Source organism: Neovison vison, chromosome 13 (assembly GCF_020171115.1).
Source record: "Neovison vison isolate M4711 chromosome 13, ASM_NN_V1, whole genome shotgun sequence".
NCBI classification, from domain to species: domain Eukaryota; kingdom Metazoa; phylum Chordata; class Mammalia; order Carnivora; family Mustelidae; genus Neogale; species Neogale vison.
In genome coordinates, this window is record NC_058103.1 from 126,979,610 (window position 1) to 126,992,297 (window position 12,688).

A 12,688-nucleotide genomic window follows, 5' to 3' on the forward strand; every position below is an offset into this window, starting at 1 on the left:
TTATTAACAAAATTGACCTTATGTAAGGACATTAATTGAATATTTCACTCAGTGAATACAGAATAGATTTTTTTTGCAAGACTATGTAAAATATTAACAAATGTAATGCTCTCTTAATGCCTATCTCAATAAATTTCAAAGGAATGAAATAATATAAAGCATGTTTTTAAATAAAATACAATTAATTTAGAAATCAATGACAAAAGATAAATACAAAATTACTATTTTCTTGAAAATTAACTCATGGTTCATCGAAAACTATAAGGATTTGGAAAAATTTGCAAACTATAAATAATCTATATATCAAACTTGTGGGACACAACTAAAAATTATTAGGAGAAAAGTTACTACAAATATTTGCATTTGAAAATAAAAAAGACTGAAAAATTATTAACTCAATGTACATTCCATGAAGGTAGAGAAAGAAAATCCAATTTAAAAAAGTAGATGATAATTGATGTTCCCTAAGGAATAACATGGAGGACATCAGGAGAAGGAAAGGAAAAATGAATTGGGGTAAATCAGAGAGGGAGACAAAGGATGAGATACTGTGGACTCTGAGAAACAAATGGAGGATTTTGGAGGGGAGATGGTGGGGGAATGGGTGAGCCTAGTGGTGAGTATTAAGGGGGCAGGTATTGCATGGAACACTGGGTGTGGTGCATAAACAATGAATCTTGGAACACTGAAAAGATAAATTTAAATTTAAAAAATAAAATAAAATAATAAAAAAGTAGATGAAAATAATGATTATAGCAGAGATCAATGAAATAGAAAACAAACATGTAATAAAGATAATTATTAGGAAAGCCAAAGCTTATTATTTGAGAAGACAAATAAAAAATGATAACAACCCTGGTGAGATTTCAGTAAGAATAAAAACACATCACACATCCCCATGTGTTTATTAGCCATTTGTATGTTTTTGTTTTTTTGGAGAAGTGTTTGCTCATGTCTTCTGCCAATTTTTTGACTTGATTATTTGTTTTTTGGTTGGTGAGTTTGAGAAGTTCTTTATAGGTCTTGGTTCTCAGGCCTTTGTCTGTAATGTCATTTGCAAAAATCTTCAATTCTGTCGGTTGCCTTTTTGTTTTGCTGACTGTTTCCCTTGCTGTGCAGAAACTATTTATCTTCATCAAATCCCCAAAGTTCATTTTTGCTTTTGTTTCCCTTACCTTTGGAGACATGTCTTGAAAAAAATTGCTGTGGTCAATGTTGGAGTGTGTTCATCATCATTAGCCATCAGGGAAATTAAAATAAAAAACACAAACACATTGAGATACTACCTTATACCAGTTAGAATGACAAAAATTGACAAGGCAAGAAATAACAAATGTTGGAGAAGTTGTTGAGAAAGGGAGCCCTCTTACACTGTTGGTGTAAATGTAAATTGGGGCAGCCACTTTGGAAAACAGTGTGGAGAGTCCTCAAAAAATTAAGAATAGAGCTACCCTATGACCCAGCAATTGCACTACTGGGCATTTATCCCAAAATACAGATGTAGTGAAAAGAAGGGCCATATGCACACCAATGTTCATAGAAGCCATGACCTTAATAACCAAACTGTGGAAGGAGCCAAGATGCCCTTCAACAGTTGAATGGATAAAGAAGATGTGGTCCATATATACAATGGAATATTATTCAGCCATCAGAAATGATGAATACCCAACTTTTGTATCAACTTGGATGATACTGCAGGGGATTATGTTAAGTGAAATAAGTCAAACAGAGAAAATCAATTATTATATGGTTTCACTTATTTGTGGAACATAAGGAATAGCATGGATGACATTAGGAGAAGGGAAAAATGAAGGGGGGGAAATTGGAGTGAGTGACAAACCTTGAGAAACTATGGACTCTGGGAAACAAATGGAGAGTTTTAAAAGGGAAAGGCATAGGGGGATAGTTGATCCTGGTGATGGGTATTAAGGAGCGCATGGTTTGCTTAGAGCGCAGGGTATTATATGCAAACAATGAATCATGGAACACTACACCAAAAACTAATGATGTATTGTATGGTGACTACATAATACAGTAAAAAATAAAATAAATAAAATAAAATAAAGTAACATAAATGTTTAGTAAAAAATATATCGCACAAAATCAATATTTAGAAATAAAACATGAAGTATCACTACAGATACTGAAAAAATTTAAAAAAATAATAAGAGGATATTTTTAAAATCTTTGCTCTAATTCTGTAAAAATTCTCATAAAATTTATTTAGTTTACAATTTCTTGAAAAAAATAATCTTACCAAAACATACCCAAGAAGAATTGAGAAATTCTGGCAGCAAGAGTGTGGTAACATCATATGCTTTTTTTGTCTATCTGTGCTTTTGATACATTTATGAAATACATTTATGAAAACTAAACAGAGAAACTCAGATAACAAAATGAAAGGTAGGAGGGTAGAAAAATATGTAACAGTTTCAACCAAATTAGGTGAAAGGAATTCCAATGAAACCTAGACTAGGGGAAGGCATGACCAAATACAAAGAGCCACCAGCTATACATGGAACCAGTCATTGTTCCATAATGGCACAGAAGTTTGAAGTATAGAATAAAATCTAGAAACACAAAAATGATAAATACCACCCCCACCGTGGTAAGGGTAAGAAAAAAAAAACAAAAACAAAAACTGAAAACTAAGCAGTAATCTGATGAGCAAATCTGAGATAAACTAGTGTTATTTAGTAAAGTCGTCACAGGCTTCTCATTGCAAGTAAGTATGAAATTTATGGGGAAACATTAAATGGGATGCAATTTAGCAGCCCAAATCACTTGAGATCCCAGAAAGATCACACATTTCTTTTCCAAAGGACAAAGTTCTACCCCAAAGAATAATACATGGTAACAAAACCTAAATTAAGCTGTGTCATAGGAAAAAGATTGTTTAGAAATTGGAATGATGTAAGGAGAAAAAAGGTATGGCAACTATGTAGAAAGAGTACTATAAAAGGAAAATGAAGTGATGTAGAACTCTGACCCACAGAAAGACAAAGATTAGAAGCCTTCTGGAATTAGACTTAATTCCACAGAACACAGAAGTGGCTATTTTTAATATTTTAAGATACTTTTTAAAAATATTTTATTTATTTCTTTGACAGACAGAGATCACAAGCAGGCAGAGAGGCAGGCAGAGAGAGGGGTGGGGGAGGCAGGCTTCCTGCAAGCAGGGAGCCCAATGCGGGGCTCGATCCCAAGACCCTGGGATCATGACCCGAGCTGAAGGCAGAGGCTTTAATCTACTGAGCCACCCAGATGCCCCAAAATACTTCTATTTTTTTTTTAAAGAGTGTGCCTTGAGCCATAAAGTTTGCTGCTTGAGCCATATTGCTGCTTCCACATAGGGTTCTCCTAATAGAAAAAAGCAATGACTTAGGAACATGTTTATATTAACTGAATAGCATGCCAACAAATAATAAAACCTACAAGAAAAAAGGTGACAAAGAGAAATATAAAATGTTAAATGTAAAGATGAAAAATGTGATGAAATTTTCATGTGATGAAAAATGTGACACTGAGGATACCCCTGCCCCACCATGTTTGGCATCTGCCTGTCCCACTTTCAGCATCTCTGTGTCATTGCCATGGACATTTTCTGGCTCCCAGAGCTCTGCTTCTCTACTTCCAGAGTTTGAGAAGTGCCTTGGAATGAAAGCTCTCCTGGAACAACCCTCAATCAATAATGGGAATTTAAAAATACCTAACTCAAACACCCTTTATCAAGTACATCACAATCTTGCATGCCATCCTTGTGCAGGTGCTATACTAAGCTTCTCTGTATCATTCCAATTTTTAGTACATTTGCTTTTGAAGTGAGCATGTTCAAATGCCCAATCATTCTGGAGAGCATCTTTGCTTTAGTGTCTAAAGTTCTCCAGGACGACTATGCTCTAGTTACCCAGAAAGATATTATTGATAATACACTCAGTTGCCTGTTTCCTTCTTTTGCCTCACTTACTTCCATCATCCCCCCCCATGTGTTTCTTCCATCTTTCAAATAAACTGTTTCACCTGAATCCTCTTCTCATGGTTTCCTTCGGGGAAACCAAACTAAAAACAAAAACTCTAACCTAATATTCCAAAAGCATTTAAAATGGAAAAAAAAAAAGCTAATGGTGATGAATATTATGGCAAACACTGTAAAAGAAAGAGAAAACAAAAAAGGGAAGAGTACAATTATCAAATACAAATGGAGAAAAAATAAAAAGGGCATGAGTAAAAAGGAATACATACAGAAGACATACTTGAATCATTGAACCCTACATCAAAAACTAACTGACCATAAAAAAAGAAAATAAATGTTTGGTAGAATTCCTTGTGGGGAAAAAAAAAGAAGACATTCAAGAGAGCTCAACATAAGTAATATGGAACTTTTCTGATAAAAACACTAAAGCAATGAAACTAGGCAAATATTTAATACTATAATAAATAACTCACAGAAATGAGAAAAAAGTACAGCATTGGGAATATAGTCAATAATATTGTAATAATGTTATATGGTGACAGATGGTGACTATACTTGTCATGCTGAGTACTGTATAGAATTGTTGAATCACTATATTGTACACCTGAAACTAATACAATATTGTATGTCCATTATATTATAATAAAAAAACTATAATTCAAAGAAATGATAATAGAATAAAATTATTTGAACTTACATATTGAAAGCACACTGCATAAGTGAAAGATTTCTGTCTAAAATGGCCATATATTGTGTGAATTTCAATCATATGACATTCTGGAATGGGTAAAACTATGAAGACTGTAGAAAGAACACTGTTTGCTAGGGGTTGGGAGGAGGGAGGAATAAATAGGTGGAGCACAGAAGATTTTTAGGGAAGTGGAACTATTCTGTTTGTTACTGAAATGGGGAGTACACAGCATTACAGATATGTCATAACTCATAAAAGGTACAACTCAAAGAGTTCACCCAGTACACTATGGCCCTTAATTAATAATAATGTACTAATATTGGTTCATCAATGGTAACAAATATATCACCCTAAGGAAATATGTTAATGGTAGGAAAAACATTTTGACAGGAAGAAACGTATTTGGGGGATGTTCTGTACATTCTGCTCAATTGTGTAAGCCTAAAACTGCTATAAAAAATAAAATCTAAGATGAAAAAATGTTCATCATCATTAGCCATCAGGGATATTCAAATCAAAACCACACTGAGATACCACCTTACACCAGTTAGAATGGCCAAAATTAACAAGACAGCAAACAGCAAGTGTTGGAGAGGATGTGGAGAAAGGGGAACCCTTTCTCTTACACTGTTGGTGGGAATGCAAGTTGGTACAGCCACTTTGGAAAACAGTGTGGAGATTCCTCAAAAAAAAACTGAGCTACCCTATGTCCAAGGAATTCTACTACTGGGTAGTACCATTACCCCAAAGATACAGATGTAGTGAAAAAAAGGGATATGTGTATCCCAGTGTTCATAGTAGCAATGTCCACAATAGCCAAACTATGGAAAGAACCAATATGCCCTTCCACAGATGAAAGGATACAAAAGATGTGGTCCATATAACAATGGAATATTACTCAGCCATCAAAAATGATGAATACCCAAATTTTGCATCAACATGGATGGGATGACTGAAGGAGATTATGCTGAGTGAAATATGTCAAGCATGGAAAGTCAATTATCATACAGTTTCATTTACTTGTGGGACACAAGGAATAACATGGAGGACATTAAGAGAAGGAAAGGAAAGGTAAGGGGGTGGGAATCAGAGGTGGAGACAAACCATGAGAGACTGTGGACTCTAAGCAACAAATTGAGGGGTTTAAAGGGGAGGGGGGAGGGGGATGGGTGAGACTGATGGTGGGTATTAAGGAGGGTATGTATTGCATGGAGGACTGTATGTTATATGTAAACAATGAATCTTGGAACCCTACATCAAAACTAATGTTGTAGTGTATGGTGACTAACATAACACAATAAGAAATAAATCTGTATGGAAACACAAAAAACCCTGAATAACCAAAGCAAACTTGAAAAAAAAAAAAAGAATAAAACTGGAGGTATCACAACCCTAAATAACAAAATACATTACAAAACTGTAGTAATCAAGACAGTAGGATAATGGCAAAAAAAAAAAAATAGACACCAGAACAATGAAACATAATAGAGAGCCTAGAAATAAGCTCACAATTATATGACCAATTGATCTTTGACAAAGCAGGAAAGAATATCCAGTAAGAAATAGACACTCTCTTCAACAAATGGTGTTGGGAAAAGTGGACAGCTATGTACAAAATATTATCACAAAACTAAACTCAAAATGGGTTAAAGATCTAAATGTGAGATCTGGGGAAATCACAAAAAAAAATCATAGAAGAGAGCACAGGCAGTAATTTCTCTGACATCTGTTGCAGAAAATTTTTCTGGATATGTCTCCTGAGGTTAGGGAAAGTAAGCAAAAATAAACAACTGGTACTTCATCAAGATAAAAATCTCCTGCATGCTGAAGGAAGCAACCAATAAAACTAAAAAAAGAACATACTGAATAGGAGAAGATATTTGCAAATGACATTTTTTTGATAAAGGGTTAGTATCCAAACTATATAGAAAACATACAATTCCACACCATAAAAACAAATAATCCAATTAAAAAAATGGCAAAAGACATGAACAGGTATTTCTTCAAAGAAGACATAGAAAGGACCAACACACCTATGAAAAGATGCTCAACATTACTCCTCATCAGGGAACTGCAAATCAAAACCACAATGAGATATCAGCTCACACCTGCCAGAACAGCCAAAATCAACAACATGAGAAACAAGTGTTGGCAAGGATGTGGTGAAAAAGGAACCATTGTGCACCATTGATGGGAATTCAAACTGGTATAGCTGCTGTGGAAAACAGTATAGAGGTTCCTAAACATTTCTAAAAAATAGAACTACCCTATGATCCAGTAACTCCATTAGTGGATATTACCCAAAGAATTTAAAAACAGTAATTCAAAGGTATACATGCATCTCAATGGTTACTGCAGCATTATTTACAATAGACAAACTCTGGAAGCAGCCCAAGTGTCCATTGGTAATAGATGATAGCTAGCTAGCTAGATGATAGATGATAGGTAGATAAATAGATAGATAGATAGATAGATACAAACAATAGAATAATACTCAACTATAAAAATTGAAATCTTGCCATTTGAAGACATGCATGGATCTAGAGACTATAATGCTGAGTGAAATAAGTCAGTCATGGAAAAACAAATGCCATATGGTTTCACTTATAAGTACAATTTATGAAGGAAAGCAAATTACCAAAGGGGGTGGGGCGGGGAGAAACAAACTCAACTATAGAGAAAAAAACTGATGGTTATCAGAGTGGAGGTGGGTGGAGGGGTGAAACAGATAATGGGGATTAAGAGTACATTTATGATGAGCATTAAGAAATGTATAGAAGTGCTGAATCATTATATTGTATGTTAACTATACTGAAATTAAAAAATTTAAAAATTAGAAAAGCACTTCTAGAAGTATTTTCACTACTTTACATCTCCTCACTTCACCCTAGGCTTCTATTGCTGGTATTACCTCCAATGTAAGGAGGTAGTGGAAGCCTGCACTGTCACACAGCTGACCTTCTGCTCAGGGTCCGAGGTCTGCTCCTAACCAGCACTTGTACTCCATATGTTAGGTCCTCATTATCTTGCCCGGCCCAGAAGATACACTCACTCTGATTTAACTATTGTTAATGGGATCATGACCTCATTAACTTGTTGGGAGTCCAACAAAAAAATAACCTAATGCAGTGTTTCTACAGGTGTTGTTTGAAGCATCTGGCCTATGAAATGCTCCCTGAAAAGGAGATTTCAGTGCTACATTACTTTGGGATCATGACATATTTTTTTTTAATTTTTTTTCCAATTTATTTATTTTTAGAAAAACAGTATTCATTATTTTTTCACCACACCCAGTGCTCCATGCAAGCCGTGCCCTCTATAATACCCACCACCTGGTACCTCAACCTCCCACCCCCCGCCACTTCAAACCCCTCAGACTGTTTTTCAGAGTCCATAGTCTCTCATGGTTCACCTCCCCTTCCAATTTACCCAAATTCCCTACTCCTCTCTAACGCCCCTTGTCCTCCATGCTATTGGTTATGCTCCACAAATAAGTGAAACCATATGATAATTGACTCTCTCTGCTTGACTTATTTCACTCAGCATATATTTTTTTTTCTCTTTTAGGTAATCATAAGGCAAAAGAAGTACACAGTGACATAATTGCACCACTATATCACATCTACACATTTCTGAACAACTCACTAAGAACAACTGTTCTTTCCAGAACAGACACGTTCCTTTCACTGGTAGAAGCTGAGGCACAGATTGCTTAGATAGCTTTGCAAGCTCATTCAGGTGCAGACTATTCTCAAAACCTACTTCTTGGCACTTTATATTTTGTTCATTGTAGTTGATCACACAGACGGGAAGCTTCCTCAATTCGTAATGCTATCTTTTCATAAATGAAGAAAATGTGACCCAGTGGCCTTAGATAAATCTGTCAATTTGCAAAGAGTGAGTAGGCTGGTGTGAGTTTGGAACTTAGGAGAAGTCCTTGCAGCCATTTCTCTACTGTAACTGGCTGTTCCAACTTCCCCTCTTTGATTCTCATAGACTCCCTTGCTAGTCTTCTTTTTCCCTCTTCTTTTGATTTATTAGAAGGCCCATGACTTGGTCATTGGACTTCTTGTTTCTATATACATATGCTCCCTACACAATTCCATGGTTTCTAATATTCTCAATTTGCCCTTCATTATTCCCTCTCTGCCCTTTCCCACTCCTCTCCTTTCCCTGAAGAGCTGACCTCCATGGACTGCAACATGTAGGCTCTCCTGCCTCTGGCTTCTGGCTGTGTTCAGTAATTAGGAAATATCAGCAAGAGGTCAGAGGGCACGTGGTCTGCTGGTAATATTGTCTTGTCCCTTTATCTAAGACAACTGCTCCTTTTGGGCAATGCTGTTCCCATGACTACAGTTCTTCCTGGATTCTTACAACAGTTCCCCACTGTCTTTATACTATGAGTGCTGATGACAATCCCTGTTGGTGCCTTTCATGAAACTGTCTTCAATTACTCCTTCACTTGTGCCACCTTTTCTTACAGGACTTAACATTAAGACAACATTAATTGAATGGGAGACCCTCAAATGTGCATCCCCATCTCAGATATTTCACAAGAACTCAACATTCTTATTTAAAAAGTATTTAAAATTTAAATTACCTGAAACTAAGATTTTGATATTTCTTTTTTTCCTATCAAATTTGATCCTACCACAGTCTTATGTATTTTAGGTAAATGACAATCCTTCCAATTGTTTGCAACTTAACTTCTCTATCTTTACCACACTCCGTATCTGAAATGCAACATACTATGTCCTTCTACCTTCAGTCATTTATAATATCTCCACTACCACTATTTTTGGCTCATATTATTGTAACTGGACTACATGCTTCTGCTTTTGCTCCATGCTTTCCTTTTTTCAACACAGGTTCTATTGAAAGGAAGTCAGATCATGTCAATATTTTATTCAAAACCTTCCAGTGGCTTTATTTCTTACCAAAGGTCTTATTGTGACCTACAAGATCATACAGTTGACCCTGAGAATTCCATGCCTTCATTGCTTCAAACCCATCATCCACTCCCCACCCCACATATCCTCCATGGCCCTTGAATATACTTGATGTACTACTGCCTGGAATTTTGTGCTTTTATTGCTTTCACCCCAATTGTCCTTCTTCCAGACTTCTGTGGAGCTCATTTCTTCCCTCTCTTCAAGTCTTAACTCAGACATTACTTTCCCTGGACATTTTATCTGAAATTTCAAACTTTTTCACCCTAACACCTCCTATCTGCCTTCTCTCCTTTATTTTTCTCCTTAGCCTTTACTGCTAGCTAATATACTATATATGAAAAAAAATATATAGAGATTGCTCTTTTTCTTAGTGTCTCCTCACTAGAATGCAAATTACATGAAGTAAGCATTATTCTCTATTTTACAAAGAAAGAAGCCAAGACATAGGGAGGTGAAATGATTTGGTCAATATTCCAGAAGTGGATGAAATGCTTAGGTCCAAATAAGGAGAAATCCAGGATTTCCATCAAGAGGAGATACTTTAGGTATGAGATGGAAAACTGAATGGAATTCACAGAGATTTGGAAACATGGTAGGTAAGGTACGGTTTTAGAGGGTGAATATAGTATACTTCTATACACGACTATATGAACATAGTGTGAGAAGCAAGTAAAAGAATGGTATAGGGAGAGCAGATAATTACAGAGAACTTGGGCTATGTGGGCACACCCTCTTCACATACATTACCTCATTTACTCTCCACTTCCCTCACATCAAAAAGGAGAATTTCAGACCAATATCCTGATGAACATGGATGCCAAGATTGTCAACAAGGTCCTAGCTAATAGGATCCAACAGTACATTAAAAAGATTATCCACCAGGAGCAGATGGGATTTATCCCTGGGATGCAAGTGTGGTTCAACATTCACAACTCAATCAATGTGATAGAACAAATCAATAAGAGAAGCAAGAAGAACCACATGGTCCTCTCAATGGGAAGAAGAAAAACATGGGGCACCTGAGTGGCTCAGGAGGTTAAGCCTCTGCCTTTGGCTTGGGCCATGATCTCAGGGTCCTGGGATCAAGCCCCACATCAGGCTTTCTGCTCAGCACAAAGCCTGCTTCTCCTTCTCTCTCTGCCTGCCTCTTTGCCTACTTGTGATCTCTCTCTGTCAAATAAATGAATAAATAAATAAATAAATAAATAAACAAACCTATCTTAACCAAAACAAACAAACAAAAAAACAGAAGTAAAACAAGGGTATGTAGTCTCACACTAAACTGTTTCAGTTTGGGTAAATATTTCACATTCATGGGCTTTCTATAGTGTATCTAAATGTAGCTACTATGTCTAAATATTTTCACTGTAACAGAGATATCTATGGATTGGCGTATATCTGCAGAATATTTCACCTGTGTAAAAAAAAATGTATACTTACTGCAATGTTACTGTTATTTTGATTGTATGCTTTCCACATTTCAGAGTTCTGAATTACTGTCATCTTTTTAAATAATGCCATATTAATTTAAATGCCAGCATCAGTTGAAATACTTCTTAGGTGCTTGTACAAAATCGACATAAAAGGGCCACACATTAAAAAAAAAAAAAAGGTTCATCTCGAAGTAAGCAAAGTAGCCTTCCAATATACACTCAATCACAGTGAAGCTGTTGCAATGTGACTAAAATAAAGGACTCTGGAAATTGAGACTCCCTGGATTATTCTATGAAAACCAGAATAATATAGTATCTAGGAATACAGGTGTTGGGGCCAGACAAATTTGGGGTCAATTACTGGCATTGCAGCTTCTTAATTGGGTGACTCCCAGGTACGTGATTTAGTCCCTTTGATCCTTCAACTCTAAACAGGGCCATGGAAGGGAAATGACACATCCAATGTGTCACTCAAACCTCTTGTTTTTTTATTGATTTTCTGCTTGGATGATCTGTCTATTCCTGAGAGTGGTGTGTTATGATCCCCTACAATTAATATATTCATATCAATATGACTCTTTATTTTGACTAACAGTTGTCTTATGTAGTTGGCTGCTCCTGTGTTGGGGGGCATAAATATTTACAGTTGTTAGATCTTCTTGATGCATACACCCTTTAAGAATGATGTAGTGTCCTTCTGTACCTCTGACTACAGTCTGTCGCTTAAAACCTAATTTATCCTAAGTGAGAATTGCTACCTCCCCTTTCTTTTGAGGCCCATTGGCATGAAAGATAATCCTCCATCCCTTCACTTTCAGGCTGCCCCCCATCCGGCAACCATCTATTTGTTCTCTATGTACTTTTTGGTTTCTTCTTTGATTTGTTGGTTGACCATTCATTGTTTAGTTGTGTGGTATTTAACCTTCGTGTATTATGCTGTTTCCAGATATTTTCTTGATATTTCCAGATATTTCCTTGTGGTTGACATGTACTTTCATATAGCATTGTGGTCAGAAAAGATGCATCGTATGAACTTGATCTTTCTGTATTTGTTGAGGCTTGTTGTTTGGTGTAATATGTGATCTATTCTAGAGAATGTTCCATGAACACTTGAACAGAATGTGTATTCTTCTGCCTTAGGACAGGATGTTCTGAATATATGTATTTAGTCCATCTGGTTGAGTGTCATTCAAAGCTATTGTTTCTTTTTTGATTTTCTGTTTGGATGATCTGTCCACTGGTCTAAGTAGAGTGTTAAAGGCCCTACTTTTATTTTATTATCTTTATTTATTTTATAATTAGTTCCTTTATGTTTGTTATTAACTGTTTTATGTATTTGAGTGCTCCTGTGCTGGGTGCATAAATGTTTACAATTGTTCTGTATTCTTGTTGGATTGTCCCCTTTATTATACAGTGTTCCTCTTTGTCTTTTGCTACAGCCTTTGTTTTAATATGTATTTTGTCTAATATAAGTATTGTTCCTTTGGCTTTCATTTGACATTGATTTTCATGATAGGTGTTTCTCCATCCTGTCTCTTTCAATCTGCCAGTGTCTTCAGGTCTAAAGGCAGCATTTAGATGGATCTTGTGGCTTTTGTTTTGTTTGTTTGTTTGTTTTTGCAATCCATTCTGTCACCCT

The 12,688-nt window shown here is 35.9% G+C and overlaps 1 pseudogene; it reads right to left on the reverse strand.

Annotated features, from left to right (window-relative positions):
- Positions 1-3,716: 3,716 nt before the first annotated feature.
- Positions 3,717-3,829, reverse strand: LOC122894912 (annotated as a pseudogene).
- Between the last annotated feature and the right edge of the window lie 8,859 nt (positions 3,830-12,688).